The sequence below is a fragment of the Cydia pomonella genome, chromosome 27 (genome assembly GCF_033807575.1).
Source record: "Cydia pomonella isolate Wapato2018A chromosome 27, ilCydPomo1, whole genome shotgun sequence".
Lineage (NCBI taxonomy): Eukaryota > Metazoa > Arthropoda > Insecta > Lepidoptera > Tortricidae > Cydia > Cydia pomonella.
The window spans coordinates 235,070-253,711 of NC_084729.1; the positions used below are offsets into that span (position 1 = coordinate 235,070).

The 18,642-nt window shown below is 36.1% G+C and overlaps 2 long non-coding RNA genes across 3 annotated transcripts; one reads left to right on the top strand and one right to left on the bottom strand.

The window, feature by feature from the left end:
• Positions 1-6,291: 6,291 nt before the first annotated feature.
• On the top strand, positions 6,292-14,273 carry LOC133532471 (uncharacterized). Of its 2 annotated transcripts, XR_009801703.1 has the most exons (4): positions 6,292-7,238; positions 7,334-7,512; positions 12,251-12,339; positions 13,483-14,273. It is a non-coding gene; the product is annotated as an uncharacterized LOC133532471 (long non-coding RNA). The 2 variants fall into 2 exon arrangements; XR_009801702.1 differs by having other exon boundaries at positions 6,292-7,512.
• A 240-nt stretch (positions 14,274-14,513) lies between these two features.
• LOC133532472 (uncharacterized) lies at positions 14,514-18,341 on the bottom strand. The gene is made up of 3 exons (XR_009801704.1): positions 16,867-18,341; positions 15,109-16,610; positions 14,514-14,651 (listed from the first exon to the last, which is right to left on the bottom strand). It is a non-coding gene; the product is annotated as an uncharacterized LOC133532472 (long non-coding RNA).
• Between the last annotated feature and the right edge of the window lie 301 nt (positions 18,342-18,642).

Below are 18,642 nucleotides of genomic sequence, written 5' to 3' on the forward strand. Positions count from 1 at the left end.
AAGATATCATATTATCGCGGTGAATTAATTTGGTAGGGTCAGCATAGCAATGCAAAAGGTAGTTATAAATTTCGGGTATGTTGTTTTTTAATATTAATTTTTTTTATTATTATAAGAAAAAACCATTAGGGTTTTTTATTTTTCCTCCAGAGATCAAGAATTTGTCACGTTATCTTTAATATATGACATCAATTTCAATTTGTAATTTATATATAGACGTGAACTAATTAAAAAAAAAAAATCTATGAAAAAAAATTATTCGTTCCCTAGTTGTAACATTTTTACTTATTATTGACACACACTTTTATTTCACATTTAATTGTCATTTTTAATTAATAATTATTTAATGGTTTATTAAGTCATTTTTAGATTTTCATAGTCATTTTCTTATTATTTTATGCATTAATTAGGTATGATGGCGGCTGGTCGGACCACAGCCTTATCTTGAGACATTATAACCTCATAAACGTGAGAGCAGAGCTCGACGCCATTATCAGGAGATGCACTAACGGACGGGGTGTGGCCGGCCTGAGTGGTAAGTACATTAAAAAAATTGACAAAAATATATTTTTGATACAATTTTTTACCGCTTTTTTTACTTTTCTTTTACAACCTCGAAACAAGCTTTTATTTAACTTGCACTGTTAGTATGTAAGTTTGTTAGTTAGTGTGGCTCAAAATTTGACTTCCATTTCCCGATTTTCGATTGAGCTGTAAATTTACATACGAGCTGATGATGATGGAGACAGGTGGTGACTATAGGAACTCTGTGGTGGAACAATACAACCTAATTGTGTTTGGGGTTTTAGAGCTGTCTCGATGTTTATGAAAATGAAAAAAAAAATTATTTATTCTCTCACAAGCATATTTAACAAAATACAGGTTGGTGTCCCTTTTTAAGTATAGATATACATGTGTTAAGGAAAGGAGGTTTATTAGTTGCCCATTGGTAAGAAAAGTACAGTCAGCGAGAAAAGCTTGTACATGGAATGAAATTTTCGCCAAAAACGTATGTAGAATATAAAGATACGTTACACATACCATATTATTTTTCAAATGATTATACATTTTTAATTTTGGAGCAAAGTTGGATTGTAATCAGCATTAAAATTAATAACTTAAGCTTAGCTTATAAGATAAATTGTATGATATACAGGCATCGAACTTTTTATCGCACGGTAAGACGTTAGCTAGCTATGGAGTCGACATTAGCAATAAAGATCAACTCATATTCATACTCATACTCATTTATTTATTTAATTAGAGATTTTAATTTTATAACTAGAACTTTGACAAGTTATATACTATCCTTTAATTTTGTGTAAATATGAGTTCAATTTTATTGCTAATCTCGACTCCATAGCTCGCTATTAGTCTTACCATGCGATAAAAACTCCGATGCCTGGCTGATATAAATATTTCTGCAGGTGTAAAAAATAATATTTTTGTTTTATTTTCACAGTTCTTTTAAGAATTATCTATAACCAGATCTGCATACTGATCGACATTACTACCAGTAAGTATATATATTCTTGAGGCTGATTCTAATTTAACACATTTGTTATATGTTAGGAACTAGTTTTGACACGACCTTGACGATCGTCTTTGTGATTGGCGCGCATCTCATGCACGATTTTCACTTGATTTCGCATGCACCAATCAGTGTGAGCGTTCTTCAAGATACGATAAGATAAGATAGACGATAAGATAAGATAGGATAAGATATTGATTTATTTGCTTAATCATAGTAAATTGAAGTTGTCATAATCATTATAAGCAGTATCACATGATTAGCCAATAAAAAAAAATATTTCGGACCATAATCCATATAAATTAATTAGTAATTTAGCTTCTTAAAAAATCTGTTAGTCTTATGAACTATATACCTTACAGGAATCTTAACCTAGTAGGTATTGGGAGCGATATATAGTCTTACCCTATTTGTCCCTCCCAATAACCACATCAACCCAGTATTTTGTGAGGGCAGTCGAGGCGATCGGCCAACGTCTTTAGCATGCTGTTGCTGCTTCCGTGCACTCTCCCAAGCAGGCAATTCTTTTTCGCCTTATGGCAAAGAAGTCAATAGCAGCATGCAAATATTGATCTTAAAATTAAAATATATACATTAACCATAAACTATGTATTCATATTGCATTGATTATCCATTATAGCTATTAATTAAATGTCATATTTATTATTATTATTCCAATACATAGCTCAAGGTCATATTAAAATAAGATCAAGACAGTAACTAATTCTTATTTTAATCAAACTTTAATAAAAATTTAAATCGGGTTCGGGCTCCATGTTTGTTGAATAAATTAAAGAACCAACATTATTATTTATACCGGGTGTTTCCTGTAACAGGAGCAATAAATTAAACTGTAGGCTGTACTTCTCAAACTGACCAACATTTGTTCAACAACTTTGAAAAATAACTTATGTTTTGATTTTTATTACACATTGAAGTTAATTATAAGACGCAATGTACTTATTGCGAATTTTGTTATGTTTAAACCGTGACAAGCAATGTCAAACACACTGATGTCAGCCTACATTGAAAATAATATTAAATTTGTATGAAAAAGTTGATAATCAAAAGTTATATCGTTTTAGGAGTACAATATTAGCTTGTGTTTTTTATTTGGTAGGTTTAATTATTTGCTTGTGCTACAGGAAACATCCGGTATATTAAGAAATTAATGTCAATTAATTTAAATAACACAAAATAGGGCAATTTTTAACTTTTTTTGGCAATTTTTTGCGATTTTAATAAAAATTGTTAGTTTTGTAATGCTCCTTATTTTGGTCGGAATTCACACGAAATCCGAATTTGGGACAAAAAATGTATGAAAATTCCCATTGCGTTACGGAAAATTCTACACGATTTCAGTGACTCAGTGTATGATTTTATAGGACATAAAGTAAAATTGCTAGAATAAGTAATACGAAATGACAATTTACTGATCTTCAACAAGTATTTTTAAAATAGATAACTAAATAGTAACAAAACTAAACTATGTGTTGTTACAGGAAGCTCCAGTTCTTGGCGCAAGGATGACTTGGTCGTCATTTACAAATGCAGTAAGTACAATTAAATACTTTTTCTATTAAAGAATTAGAACATGAGTATTAAAACGGCCTGTTTCACAATGTCCAAGTAAAGTATTGGATAGCTAATTACCAAATAAATTAACTGCCAGTTAAAACTTCCCATAAAACTTAGCCCTTTATATATTGTGAAACGCTAACGATGAATTTATTCGACAGATAAGTGGCAAGTAGCTTATTCAGGACTTTACTTGGACATTGTGAAACAGGCCCTAAGTAGAATAGTTTATTTTCTTAAACACAAACAAAACAATAATACATATAATAAAAACGTCCAAAGAAGAAAATGTTACGAAATCCGCCTCATCCCGGCATGTTGCTGCCGGCTTCAAGCGCTGATCTTCCAATGAGATCATCAAGTGAGAAGAATCATGGCAAGTAACAGTAACAAGCAAAAAAAACATAAAATAAACAGAAACAAATAACATGTACTGTGGAGTAGATAATGATACAACAAGCAAAAATTATACAGAAAAAAAAAACTGGCCAAGAGCATGTCGGGCCACGCTCAGTGTAGGGTTCCGTAGTTACTTTTCCGTCACAATAAGCTAAACTGGAGCTTAAAGTATAGTAAATTGTTAACCAAGGGATGAAACGGTACCTTTCACCCGAGTTAAACAAATAGGCAAATTTGCATAATCGTTACCTAATTAAAGTAAGTCTTTTTACTATGAAGGGAAAACTTTTTGCGATAGCTCAAAAACAGCTAAACTGATCATATCCGCTATAGTTTTCATTTAATGTCTTTCTTAAGCTCTACTTCCACGATTTTTTTCATATGTTTTGAACCTATGTTTCAAAAGTTAGAGGGGGGGGGGACACATTTTTTTTTCTTTCGGAGCGATTATCTCCGAATATATTCACTTTATCAAAAAATGTTTCTTGAAAACCCCTATTAGTTTTGAAAGACCTTTCCAACGATACCCCACACTCTAGGGTTGAAGCGAAAAAAAAATTTCACCCCCACTTTACGTGTAGGGGAGGTACCCTAAAAAAAATTAAAGTTTTAGATTTTATTGTACGACTTTGTAGGCTTTATTGATTTATATATCCATGCCAAATTTCAGCTTTCTAGCACTAACGACCACGGAGCAAAGCCTCGGACAGACAGACAGACAGACGGACATGGCGAAACTATAAGGGTTCCTAGTTGACTACGGAACCCTAAAAAGAGACAGTATGTTATGTAGATACATTACAAGTGCAAAAAATAGGAATATATCGTACAACGTTTTGGCCCATGGCCCTGGCCCTTAAAATTTTCGACATAGTTATGTAATGTGCTATTTATCACACTAGTGCCATAAAATAGCATCATATGACTGTAAAGATATAAGTAATTACTCAACTGATTTAATTAAATTTAGAGTAAAGATGAAAATGGAGTAACGCAGTAGAGTAATGAAGTTTCAACTACTTGTCATTGTTTTTAATTATAATTACAAATAAATCTCTGGTTTTACTACAAAATGATGTAGAAAAGATTACTTAGTCCTTTAGCAGCGGTCACGTCTCTTATAATACTTATTTTTTTGTAATAATCTAACAAAACACCAACTAACTACATATATTATGACGATGGAAAGCAGCTATCATAGGAAATTGTTTTATCTGTTGTGCCTATATCCTGTAATTCTTTTTTTCTTTTCAGTAAGCATTATTGTCGGAGTTGTTGGAAACAGTTGCAAGCCTGGATGTAAGTAAAAATCACGACTACCTAATTATATTATTTTATTATTGTCACCTGCGGTATATCTGGCCCGTATGACCTTCAAACCTTTGAGAAAAGGGCGTACCCCTATCTTAAATCCGCACTTGCAACACCAGAAGGCGTCCATGGGCAACAGGAATTGTTTACTAACAGGCGATTCATCTACCCATTTCCCTCCTACTCTTACCTACATACATGATCGTTTTATTTATCATCTGATGTGATGTAATAATATTGAAATTTAAGCATAATTGATAAGTGATCCCCCTGCATAGAAACTTGTTGACAGGGGGAGGGGGGTCAGTTATTTCTACAGCTTACTGTATACTAATAATATTTATTTAAAAAAATAAGCTGCAACATCCCTGTGGCTAGCCAAATATAGAGAAATATATAATGTAATACCGATTATAATAGTACTTAATATTAACTCTATTTTTTCAGTGGGATCCGATATTATAACAGGTAAGCCTTACAAAAATATTTTAACTTTATTTAATCATATACACACATTATTTAAAAGGTGACGAATTTATCGAGACATGTATTAATATTAAAATGTCATGAATATTGTACACGGTTAACATGGTTATTATAGATAGATAGAATACTCTTTATTGGCACACCTCAGTAAAAATATACAAGAAAAATAAACCATTGATTAAATTTAGAGGCAGACAACAGGTGGTCTTATCGCTAAAAAGCGATCTCTTCCAGACAACCTTTGGGTAGCGGAAATAGAGAAGTTAATCGAAAAAGTAGGTGTTGCTAAACCGTTATGAAGCCTAGATTCACACACACATGACACAATTACAGTGAATAAACATACACAATTACAGTGAATAAACATTATAATTTATATTCTCACATATTATTTGTATTTGGCATTGTATTTGTGCATCGATACAGTATGGGGATTATACAATACAGTTTTACAGTTCATGTATCTAGCTTGCATGTAAACGTGCAAATTTATAATCAGTAAATTTATAAAAAATAAATTAAAATTAATATAAAACGTCAAATCCAAATAATTGAAAAAGTTAACATAATAGGCATATCACAAGTAATACTCGTACAATTATATAATAATAAATATCATTAATTTGAATACTTTTGGTATTCGAGATACGACTTTACGCTGTAAAAACAACGCTCTAAGAGGCAGTTTGTAAGACTGCGCTTAAAGGCGTTTCCCTCTAGCAGCTTTAGTTCCTCCGGGAGATGATTATACATATACAACGATGCACATATTAAAAACGTTTTTCTTGTATATCATCTTGCGACTTCGAGGGTGATATTGAAATTGAAATTGAACTATTTATTTCAGGTATTATACCCATATACGTAAGATTAGTTACAAATTTTCTTTAAGATATAAACGTTTCATAATGTTTACCCTGGTACGCCTTTCAAGAAATTCGCCACATGTTTTAAAGTACGAGTGATGTGATCTGAGAAAATTACATACGGCCCTATTCGAAAAATGCAATACGGAAAAGATATGAGATCGTTAAGTTCTGGTTTAGATATAGATAAGTTCTCAATTAGATATCGTTTGTATGTGGTATAATTGACAGAAGCTGCACGATTCGGATGACCAATGTCACTTTGACGTTAGAATATCTTTGAAAGATCTTAGTCAGTGTTGCCAGATGGGTTTTGCGTTCCGTTACGTGCACCTCTTAAAAATAGTACGCAAATTCAAGTTGAGTACGCAGTATAAAATTTACGGTGCGTTCCTAAATAATATTAATCGGAAAACCACCGAATTTTATCGCTACTATAAAAATGTTGAAAATAGAACTTCACATATTTCGATAAAATATTTCTTGTTTAAGGAGACTCAATTCAATGCAAATTTGCCAACGGTGGCGTTTCGAAATGTAATACCGTCGCGGCGTCTGTCATACTTCGGTCTACTTAAACACGCTGCACGCTGCTGCGACGCGTCAGGGCCTACCGCGAACCACGTTCGACGTGTTGCCTCTCTGTCGCACTTATAAATTCGTACGTAAGTATGACAGGGAGGCAACACGTCGAACGTGGTTCACGGTAGGCCCTCTGTTCTGTGATTGTTAGGCAAACACAAACATTTTTTTTTACAACGGACGCCCACGAGTATTCCTCTGCGTTGAAGTCATTGTTGAAGTTTGAAAACTCATAAAGTTTTGTTTTGTGAGTGAAACCGTGAATAATACTAAATAAAAATGTGTGACAGTGATCACAGTGATGAAAATATGTTGCCCACTACTCCTCAGGAAATATTAAAGCCTTTTCCGTTTATGTTGTTCCGTTGTTTGCTATTTTGACAACTTGAAAAGTTTTATCGGCAGTTTGCGTGTTATTACTGTGAAGTGTTTGGCCAAACCGCCGCTACCACTTTTGAAAGGATGCCACCCAAAAATCCAAAAATGTAAGTTACACAAAACAAAAAGAATTTATTTGCAGAAAAATATAGCTATTTGCCAGTTCCTTTGATCGTTAACTTATGTGACTGTTTTTTTTCAGTCGCTCGAACGCAGCACAAATTAGATTGCTCGTTGAATACATGTCACAGCACACCCGGTTCGCCAACCGGGAATTTGACGGGCCTCTAAGGACCCCAGAGGTACGAGGCGCAATGGGAGGCCCTTGCACAGGCCTTAAGGGAGCACGGGCCCAATAAGTCAGTGCAGGCATGGAAAGTGGTAAGTAAATATGCTTCCCATAGTTAAGATTTCCATCACTTAGTCCGCATAGAAGTCTTCCTAAACAAGACACTTTTTTATAATTATATAATATTGAATGAAATTACAGTGCAATCTGTGCATAGTAATAAAATGAAGTATAATAACTAATAAAATTAACATCTTAATGATTACTGAGGTCATGATAATGCAGGTCAAAGAGTCAGTTGCTTATTATAATGTTTTCTAAAAAAGGTATTTAATATGTATAGTTTTGCTGTAGTGACCCACTAGGCTAAACCGGTCGTCGAACATTTGATTTGATTTTAATTTCTTAATAATATTTATGAAGTGAGTAATCTAAGCTTTCTTATTTCTCTTTGCTTAAACTAAGACCATGAAGAGTTTATTGTGTCTTGTTTATTGTATCTGTTGAGTTAATGTCAGGCTAAGTAGTTTCTAAAAGTACTTTGCGATACAAGTGCAAAAAGTAGGAAATTACCTTTTTGCATGTATATTGTACATACAACGTCTTACAGTACATATGGCACTTTTCAATATATGCATGTATAGTGCTAGTTACTGCACTAGGGCGGTAAAGTAGCACAATATGTATTGCAATAGTACATTACGATACAAGTGCGAAAAATAGTTAATTTATTTATTTAATTAAACCTTTGGGAAACAAACAGGCAAAAACAACACACATAGTTAATCAGATTACACATCCACAAGCCAAACAGTTTCCACTAATGAGTAATAACAATTATGTTGCTCAGAAATTAACATTAATATCAAAACATGCAAAACTCAAATAACTCAAACTGTTGAAAACAATATTAACAAATTGGCAAGTATGCTGAAATATAGTAACTAATCAATATTATTATTAGCTGTACATTTTATTACAGAAACAAACTGTTGTAATGATAAATGGAATATATCAATATCAGAAAAAATTTCATTATAAGTTCTACACGCTCTAGCTAAGAACTTATTTCTTGCATATGTAGTACGACCAAAGTTAATTGCAAATAGGTTTGTGGAGCGAGTTCGCCGATCAGGACATCGAATTGAAATTTTAGACAAAAGATTGGGAGAATCAATAAGGCCATGTATGATTTTGAACAAAAATATCTGATCTCGAATTTCTCTACGGGGTTGAAGAGAGAAATTGTCAGGGTAAAAAGATTTAAATTTATATTAAATTTCATTGTTCTGATAAATTTGTTCTGAATTTTTTGAATTGTGTTAATGTGAACATTGAAATGAGGATTCCAGACTGTAGTAGCGTATTCTAAGTTGGACCTAACAAATGCGTTAAAGAGAAGTTGCAGAGTCTTAGGGTTTGTAAAATCCCTGCTTTGTCGGAAAATGAATCCCAACATTCTGTATGCTTTTGCTGAAATTTTGTCAATATGTGAAATAAATTGTAGTTCGCTATCAAGATTTAACCCCAGGTCCTTCACTTCAGACAAAACCCTTAAATTTTTGTTGTTTAATGAATAATTATACTCTATCTTATTGCGTTTTCTTGTAAATGTAATGGCACAGCATTTTTCGACATTCAAGTACAGTTCATTCATAGAACAATATAAACTCAGTCTATCAAGATCAGCTTGAAGTTTCATACAATCATCACTTGATTTAATAATGGTGTATATTTTGCAAGGGCTTGGGACAACAAACATCTTACGGTAAAAACGAAAATGCTTATTTACCAAGCGTGTGTCCTAAGCACTCTTCTGTATGGAGCGGAATCCTGGACAACTTACGCAAAACAAGAACGCCGGCTGAACTCCTTTCATATGCGCTGTCTGCGGAGCATACTTGGCTTCACATGGAAGGATCGCGTGACAAATGAGTCTGTTCTAAGCGAGGCACAGCTCCATAGTATCACAGCCATACTAAAGAAGAGACGACTGAGGTGGCTTGGGCATGTGTATCGAATGGAACGGACTCGTTTGCCACGTCAAATCCTGCTAGGGGAGGTTGCAGACGCAAAAAGACTGGTCGGGCGGCCAATGCTGCGCTTCAAAGATTGCGTCAAGCGTGATATGGTTACTTTTAATATCACATGTAACCAATGGCAAAAACTGGCCGAAGACCGACCCGTATGGCGTCGTGCTATTCACGATGGTCAAGCCACACACGACGATGCCTGGTTTACCTCTTTAAGAGAGAAACGTATGAGGCGCCACGAGCAGGCCTCCAACCCTCGCCCACCTGGGCAAGCATACACCTGCCGCGTGTGTGGACGTGGGATCCTCTCTCGCATAGGGCTATACAGCCACGAACGCAAGTGTCGTTACCAGGATGCTGCTTAAAACATCTCACGCAGATGAAAAGGCCTGTTATTATTATTATTATATTTTAGTATCGGCATATAATAACAAGTCAGAAAATTTGAAACGAGTGGCGATAAATTAAAACACGACTGAAGGGAGTGTTTTAAATTGACACGAGTTGCGAATTACCTATTCGCACATGTATCGTACAACGTTTTACAGTACATAAGGTACCCTTTAAATGTTTGACACAGTAACGTAATATGGTAATTTTCGCACTAGTGCGGTAAAGTAGTACCATATGTACAGTCAGCGTCAAATACTTCGTAGTACACCATACTAAATATATGGTGTACCGAACTATTTGGCTACTTTGGTTGCTACAAAGTATTTGACGCTGACTGTACTGTAAAAGCTGTTTTAATACTATTAATAAGTATAGTTAGTGTATTAATTTTGCCATAATCGCATGCAGTTATGACTATGGGTATAAATATTGTTGAATTTATATAGCCGAGTCCACACAGAGCGACCGAGGAGGCGCGTGCGTTTTCCTTGCCCGAGCGCACGTCTACACTGGCCAGTTTGTGCGTGAGAATATTGCCTCACGCGTATGCTCGCTCTGTGTGGACCCGGCTAATCATGTATAAATGACAACAGATTTTATTCTCTAGGTGGGCACCTGCTCCCCGCTGGTGCCCACCCTTGCAGAAGCTAGCATTTTCAGATATATTTACTTTTTAAGTTTTTGGTTTGGTTTAACCGGAATTATTTTTACCCGAGTATGAGAATGGGAAGGGTTATGATTTTAGCAGTCTACGTATGGATGCCGTATATATGCCGGTATGTTTTTGTTGTGTATAAATTACTAATCAATTTTGGTGAATGAGGTGTTTATAGGTTCATTTTTATGGGGTGACATAGACTACATAATAATATTTAACTGACTTTGGACAAGGAAGAGGTGCTATAGTTAAGAAAAAAATCATAGTCGGGTAAAAGTTTTTACAATCTTTTGCTTGTTTTCATTCTTATAACAAATATTTTAAACTTGCATGTGCTCATTGCCTCAGATTGACGACTACGTTGAGTTTTCGGGTGCTGGGAACAGTGTGGCTGGCAGCACGTTTTCTGCCACTGCTGAAAATCTCGTTGTTGTTCCAACAACCGCCACCGTTACTGCGGCCTTGCTCAGCGAACAACCCCACTTCTCCACCTCTCATTTGTCCTCGTCTCCCTCTCCTTCTGCCAGCCCTATACGCTCCACGCATTCAGTACTGCCCACAAGTCCTGGACTACCCGAACGTCCCTCTCTTGCCGCCCTTTCCGCCCGCTATGCCCGTCCCGCCCTTCTCGCTCGTTCCGCAATAACCGCCCAACCCGCACGTCTTGTCCTGCCTGCACGTCAAGTACACAGCTCTGTGTACGTGGATCCGCGCCCTGCACGCGTATCCACGTACACAGAGCTGTGTACTTGCCCCGCAACCGCACGACGGAACCGGCACCTTCGACAGCACAATTTAATCATCTGCAGCATGAGCATGATAATATTTTAAGAGTAATTAATTAATTTATGAACTAATAATTCTGTTTTAAGATCAGGTTGAGTACGAGAAACATTGTTTATTTAACTTGGGACAAGAAAAACAGTAACTTGGCAGTAAGAATGCATACATAAAGCCTGTAAGCTCCATACTTGACGTACCATTCCCTACAAGTGTTTCTCTTGCCTCCATATTTCGCTTACCCCATCTGACCTTATTTGTATTGATAAAACATACAAATAATAAATATATATATACGCGAGCAATCGCAAAATCTACATTTCGGGATTTCTCGTATCGTACAGTGCCGTTTAAATAAAATAACACCACCAACTACCCATAAGAGGGTTATTATGAAACTTATAATTAACATGCATTTTATTGAAAGGCTGGAATTTTATTTATCTTGAAATCTTGACCATGTTCATATGTTTGACTGGACGGTACACGGCAATGTTATTATTACTAATATATTTCATAACACTAGACTTATTCAATCCTAAGTAACCTATTAGCTTCTCATTCGTGTGCGGTATATATCAGCGTTTGGTAGTATCATAATAGTCAAATCTGGTGTTGGTTGTTGTTAATAGTTAAATGTTCATAAAATTTGACAACTTATTATAGTTATATTTTGTGTGAGTCAGTTATCATAACAGAAATAAGATATAAAGCTGTTAATACCGTAAATTGTGTATGGATATGTTTGACTCAAATTCTGTATTCCCACAATAAGTAGGTATACGGGGAGCCCGTAAGAAATCAGTGGTATATGAAGGCTTTCTTGTGCAACTTTAGTATGAGCTGGAACAAGTAAATGTAGTTATGTAGAACAGATAATCTCCATTGTGGTAGATGGCGCTATTTATTATGTGCTCTGTGATACCACTTAGTTTAAACTTGCTATAACATATTTTATGTTGACAGGATATCCTGAACGAACTGAAAATTTTTAATGAGGCGCAGAAACAAAAATGGAGTGTTTTGAAGGAGGGGCACGACTTGTTGGCGAATCGGTAAGACTTTTAATACTGATATCAAAGAAAATTTGAAACAGGTGGATTCTCAAAGAAACCTTTGTAGCCACAGTAAATTTACTGCAATTTTTCGACACATGATTAAAACTTTTAGAACGTCATTTGACTTTGATCCTTATCCGTACACTGATATGTGTATAATTTGTTAAATATCAAAAAGTGGCGCCATCTAATAGATCAAAGGCCCGGGCCGGGTTATCCCGGTAATATGGCGCCCCTTTCTGATATTTAACAAATTTGACACATCAGTAAAAGAATAAGGATCAAAGTCAAATGGCGTTCTAAAAGTTTTAATCGTGTGCCTAAAGATGGCAGTAAATCTGCAGTAGCTACAAAATTTTCATTGACAATCCACCTCTATTTCAAATTTTCTTTGCTCATATCAACTAACAAATAAACGTATTATTTATTGTTTAAGTAGTATGTACTAGTAATAACACGCGAACGAATGAACAAGCACTCCTACCCTGAGGTTGAACTACCTGACTAATTATAGGTTCATCCTCTGACCTTTCCAAGGAGCAAGATCTTATTTTCGTGTATGAGAGCCTTTGGAATACAATATTATTAACGCCCGAATGAGTGCTACCGCGTTTAATTTCGCCACTAGGGGTGCTAGTGTAGACGGAGGTCTTTCGAAATGTCAAATGCATAGCTTTTTTATCGTGAATTTCTACTCCTCATTCATAATTGTGGTAAATCTTATTTCATCTTTGATTAGTTAGTCACCAAACAAAAGTAACTCAAATTGCCGGGTCCACACAGAGCGAGCATACGCGCCAGGCAACTTCCTCACGCACAAAACGGCCAGTGTAGACGTGCCGCGGACGAGGCGGAGCGCGCGTTTTCCTCGCCCTAGTGCGCCGCCTCGGCCGAGGCACGTCTACACTGGCTGGGATTACCATCGAATCGTCTAATGTCGGTTTTGTTCCTTTGGGTTTGTTGTACCTAGTGACATGTTTTTTAAACGATTGCAACGCCATCTGCGAGTTGCTCGAGAGACTCAACTTACACACATATATGGATGTGGCTTCAAAAGTAATCACCGTTAATATCTCGTACCTTGAATAAAGGACCCACTTCTTAATTATTATTATAAATTATATTTTGGTATTGTTCCAGTATTAACACATTGGAGGACACCGAGATTATTGAGAACTTGGAAGACACAGTTATAATGGAAGAGGAAGACGTCTGAGCTAAGCGCTGTCCTCGCACCCTCCGTCTAGTTTACGTTTGCGGCCATATCAAAAATACACACCGTATGTTTATTAGGGTTCCGTACCAAAAAGGTACAAAAGGAACCCTTATGGTGCTATTGCTAAATATCTCGAGAAGTACTTAAGCTATCGATGTGAAATTTGGAATAGTAATGAATAACGCTGACCCAAACATATTGGATGTGTATTTATTTTATTTTCTTTGTAAGTATTAATAATGGAAAATTCCCAATATGAAGAGGGGGTAAAATTGCAAAGTCTAGTTAAATAGGTCAAGTGGGGTATCATTTGAAAGAGCTCAAATTGAAAATTACAAAACAATTTTTTATTTTCATTGTGAAAAAAAAATTTACGTATGAAGGAAAATGTGAAAATAATACCATCCCCCCCCCTCTCTCATCTCCGAAGTTTAAGAATAAAAATTGTTTTTTTTACATTGGTCAAGTCTTTCATGAGAAAATTTGAAGTTTGTACGGAACCCTCGGTGTGCGAGGTAAACGAACTCGCACTTGACCGGTTATTCTTATTGCCCATAAGGCCCGTCCTTAGATATATGTCAATGATTACGGTGATCTCGAAAATGGCTCAAATGATTTCAATTAAATTTGCTATATGGGGGTTTTCGGGGCGTTTTTGAGTTTTTACCTATTTGTTTTCCGAGCAAAAGGAATTAAAGTTTACTGATTTTGAAAACTGTGTTTTATTAGTAAAATAATGTTCTGATTACATTTCTTGAAAGAAAATACATACTTATTTAGTATATTACTACATAGAGCGGGAAAAAGGGATTTGGTTCATACACATTTTATAATATGGTTAACTCTTTCCCATTTTTCCTGTAGCCATAACAAAGTTAAGGGAATCTAAAGCATTGCACATTTTTCTACGTTTTGTATATTAGGTAGGTATTTGTATCAGAATAAAACATAGTAATAAGCAAAATATGTATTTATTAGACGCGCACGCTTTTCCTGCGCCACTCTTAATAGTAGTCCGTTTTGCGCATGACGATGAGGAAGTTCTTGAGGAGCGTCTTCATCAATATCTCCTACGATTTCCTCGGGAACATTTCTGCAAGAAAAAGGAGAACATCGGTAAGAATATTAGAATTTAAAGAAGAAATCTAATCATCACTATAAAGAGTAAAAATGTGAAACTTTCTTCATCAATCGCTGAACAATGAAATTTATTCCATTTGCCCTTATCTTCATTTAATAGGGAATATTACGCGAAACTCTGCGTAGGGGTCACAACTACCACAATCCATCACAATCTGAGGGCCTCCGCTAGCTGACGCGGATTATCCGAACGGACGCCCCGTCTAATAACAAATTGTATGAATAGCGCTAAGTGGCGCGGGCGCGTGCGACGGAATTGGCCTGGGAGCAGGACCCGCGAGCGTGCGCACGCGGCGGGCGTCCGCGTCAGCTAGCGGAGGCCCTGAGGGTCTACCGCGAAACAAGAAAATTTCGTTACTTATCTAACCTCTCTATCACTGATGAGAATCTGCAATGTTAAGCTCACTTACCTATAATGTTGCATTATGTTGTATACTACGCAACATGCATTTATTATTGACGATGCCTTCGTCGGGCTGTAGTGTAAGACGCGGTCGTGGCCCAGGCACCGGAATACGTTTTTGAGGTACCCATTGGTACGCTTGATCGTGTTGCGCACGCGACAGTGCCAGACCGTGTACCTACCTTGCTTCTGGGCTTCCCGGGGCAGGATTCAGCACTGGCGTCATGAGCCATGGCTCAAGAGCATACCCCGAGTCACCTGAAATTATTATTTTTTGGTTACATAATACTTAATCATCTGAACAACTAACGAAACTTCCCCCTTGCTTATGCCTTTTTAGGGTTCCGTAGCCAAATGGCATAAAACGGAACCCTTATAGTTTCGCCATGTCCGTCTGTCTGTCTGTCTGTCTGTCTGTCTGTCTGTCTGTCTGTCCGAGGCTTTGCTCCGTGGTCGTTAGTGTTAGAAAGCTGAAATTTGGCATGGATATATAAATCAATAAAGCCGACAAAGTCGTACAATAAAATCTAAAATTTTAATTTTTTTTAGGGTACCTCCCCTACACGTAAAGTGGGGGTGAATTTTTTTTTTCGCTTCAACCCTAAAGTGTGGGGTATCGTTGGAAAGGTCTTTCAAAACTAATAGGGGTTTTTAAGAAACATTTTTTGATAAAGTGAATATATTCGGAGATAATCGCTCCGAAAGAAAAAAAAAATGTGTCCCCCCCCCCTCTAACTTTTGAACCATAGGTCCAAAAAATATGAAAAAAATCGTGGAAGTAGAGCTTAAGAAAGACATTAAATGAAAACTATAGCGGACATGATCAGTTTAGCTGTTTTTGAGTTATCGCAAAAAGTTTTCCCTTCATAGTAAAAAGACTTCTTTAATTAGGTACTGATTATGCAAATTTGCCTATTTGTTTAACTCGGGTGAAAGGTACCATTTACTACACTTTAAGCTCCAGTTTAGCTTATTGTGACGGAAGAGTAACTACGGAACCCTACACTGAGCGTGGCCCGACATGCTCTTGGCCGGTTATTTACATTATGATAGGTATATTAACTTAGTCATGAACTATTTATTCTGTGGTCGTGATCTTAGTACATTTACTAACATGCACTTGCCCCATTCCAATAACCCGGGGTTAACCGGTTAAACCGTTAACCCAATGTGAAATTGTACTGGTAACATGGTAACTCCAGGGTTAACCAGTTAACCCCGAGTTAGTGAAATGGTGCAAGTGGTGCTAAGGGATTTAGAAACAGCGCGCCAAGCGGGATGTTTTGGAAACTCAAAATTCCATACAAAATGACAGTTAACGCAAACGCGTACGTCACGTCTCCCCATCGAATAAATTTACACTAGGTACAGATACACAATTTTCTGCTTACCCAGAAGGAAATACTCCCCAATGTGGCCATTGTACAATCTTCTTAATTCATCCTAAATGGACGAATTGTTAAATATGAAAGTGTTTACTGCCAAGATCTTACAGTTGACATCTGCAATCTGAAGATATAAGGTTATTTATATTCTTATTTGAGAATTGGTGACAACCAAGTAGTAACATATAAGTTATTATTTTAATGAATTATTATAATCAATCTAGATTAGGTACATCATTATCTTAGTCGATTTGTGTTAGATTGTCCCATAGTATTTATATTTCTTTATTTAATTATAATATACATACATTGTGGTCAGTGATGAGGATTTTATGATTAATATAAAAAAATCATTATTTGTAACTAAAATTGAAACTTACTAGCTGTACATTAAGAGCGTGAACGCCTTTCCGATTCAGATATTGCACTCCGTGTGGCACAGGTGGGAAATATTTTCACTTGAGTGCAGTCTACTACACCCAAGATATTTGGCAGACCATATGCATCCTCAAATCCTGAGGCAACTGATCGTCGGGACCGATCAGTTCCAGGAAAAACTATTATCCATTGGTCTTTAAGTCTGTAAAAAGGAGCATATTTTAGATGGCACGTTTTAGAACTTAACCTTAGTCAAACCTAGCTAGTATTGCAATTCCAGATTATGTATCCAATGTAACTAACTACCTGAACATAACTATCAAACAATACCTATCTCATTACACAATACATCAACACTGATGCTTATTCAAAAAAGTAAAAACTACTAAGATAGCCCTAGTATACTCTCACAGTTTTTGATGCCTAGTAGTTCAGTGGTCCAATAAACATACCTTCTGTTCACAGCATCTACAAATTGTTCGAGATACTGTGGCTTACAGTCGTCTGACCAATAGATAAACCATGATCCTGACCAGTCCCGTGTTGATAATTGCCATCAGCCAGCAGATGTAATGCTGTTAGAATCTTATTTAAGTAGTTGTACACAGCTTAATTATTTAAGTAAATTTTTTTGCTTAAGAAATATTTAAATTTTAAGGTATAATGTAGCACCTCTGTTATGTTATAAACAACAATTTCACCCAAATATTTGTATCAGCTAATTTTGTGTGATTGTGCGGTATCTTAACATACAAACTTTTGGTACTATATGAGCAACACTGCAATATTATAGCTTTACCTTAAGGTGAGATGGCAATCCATCACCCTTGTGAGGCTGGAGGTCGGCGTTGAGTTCTTCACAAATATATAACACTAACTCCTTTCGTACTCTGTATATATGACGGAACTCTTCGTCCGGCATATCAAAGGGGTTTGCAGCGTCCCTCAAAGATCGTCGCTGAATCCTTCTTCTTTCTTTTTCCTCTGCAGCAGTTGCGAGCTGGAAGAAAAAAAATCTCGACATCCCTGCAAAGAAAATATTGACAATATTATATGCAGCGGAACTTTTTTTTTTTTGCTACGTCGGTGGCAAACAAGCATACGGCCCGCCTGATGGTAAGCAGTCTCCGTAGCCTATGTACACCTGCAACTCCAGAGGAGTTACACTACTAACTAACTAACTAACACTCAATAACTAACACTCAATAAAATCATAGAAAAACGGATACTTACTGATAATTTATACCTTAACATAGGTTTTTTCATGAGCTTTGCATCCACGACAACGCTTGTCGTGACCTAAGAAGCACGTAGATAAAATTAACTATATTGAACTGCCAAAATGGGATAATGTGTCAAATTATCCGACGACCATGTTATGCAAATTGTCGATTGTCATCTATCGCTGTCAAATGTGGATAACTCCTATTATCGTCTGCAACCGTAGTGTGAACGATAAAATCGAAGAAAACTGTCATTTTAAGGTGGTTCGATTTTCATACAAAAAACAATCGCTATTTATTAATTAATTACACAATATTATTACATAAATAGTTGCGCATCTATCTACTTTCGAATATTCATTTGCGCTAAATTAATAGAAAAACTTTGTTTCATACAGAAATCATGCATAATCAACGTTATATTTTTATAAATTTTACTCATGTGTGTGTGACAAATGTCGTGTACAAATACATTGCGGCGTTGCCACTCCATGCTTCGGACGGCCCTCGGCGCGACGTTGCGATGTTTGACGCGTTTTTAGCTGACTCTGTCGA